Raw genomic sequence first — 1,213 nt, forward strand, 5'->3', positions numbered from 1 at the left:
AACCAGAGCAGCGCACGGAAATGCCATTTACCGTCCCGCCAGAGCACTACCTATTTATCTACTTGCACTTTGACGTGCTTTCGAACTGCTAGGTTGGCAGGAGCAGGGACCGAGCAACAAGAGCTCACCCCGTCGCGGGGATTTGAACCACCGACCTTCTGTTCCTGCAGCAAATCAGAAGCCGTGCTTTGGTTTTTGAATGTTTTGGAAGTTGAACGGACTTCTGGAATGGATTCCGTTTGACTTCCAAGGTATGACAGTACTGATATACTTACCTATATTGTGAATAGTGTGGGAAATTTTAGCAGTCAAGCCTAACAAAACATATTTGCAGTCCTATTTTTCTAGAAAAAGAGGTGCCAGAACTCACCGTCAACACCACCCTTGTTCTCTTATAATGGCAATGGGGCCCACCTGAGAGGTGCCAGAACTGAGTTCTGGTGATTTCCAGCTGAATAAAAGCCCTGCGTGTTTGCTAGTTTGTATATGAAAGGGTTAAGGAACAAAGAGTTCCAATTACTAGAGTAGGCTCAGTGAGGTTATGTCCCCCTCTTCTCTTGAGAGGGAGGAAGTAAAGCCTGCTTCCTGTCCCCATCCATCCCCTGTCCCCCTGTTTCTCTTTCTCCCTCTCCACAATGCAGTCATGGAAGCAGGATGTGTCTCTCAAGACCTCCCTGCTTCAGACAACAGCCTGAAGCTAACTTTGCTGAATTTCAACTAGGAGTATTTTACTTGCATTATTCCATTGCAACTACATAAGAAAAATGCATGTCTGAGACCTAGAAATTGAAAATAAAACATTTTAAGCTTACTTTGCGGTCTTTGGTCTGTTCCATTGGAAAAAGTGGGAAAAGGGAGTCACTGGCTTCACACAGAATAAATAAGGTTTCATAGCCTATTCTTGTTCATTAAACTGCCTAACTATGGGACTTAATACTCCTCTGCTGGGGCTCTCTGCGTGCTAGCCTCATGTTTTAAAATCATCCAGCTGTTTTTGTAAACTTACACATGTGGGTCTCTAGAGGATTAAACATAATGAATATATCTTCCTACCAATTCCCATCAGATAGATAGATATTAACACACACACCATGTTCTAGGGGATGACTCTGAGAATGTTTGATGGCATTTCTTTTTAGCTATATATGTTTTCACTGTACACATAAAAACAAAGTGTAACACATATATTATACAGGTGCAGTCATTGGGCAGC

This window comes from Podarcis tiliguerta, assembly GCF_965153285.1.
Source record: "Podarcis tiliguerta genome assembly, chromosome: 17".
NCBI classification, from domain to species: Eukaryota; Metazoa; Chordata; class Lepidosauria; order Squamata; family Lacertidae; genus Podarcis; species Podarcis tiliguerta.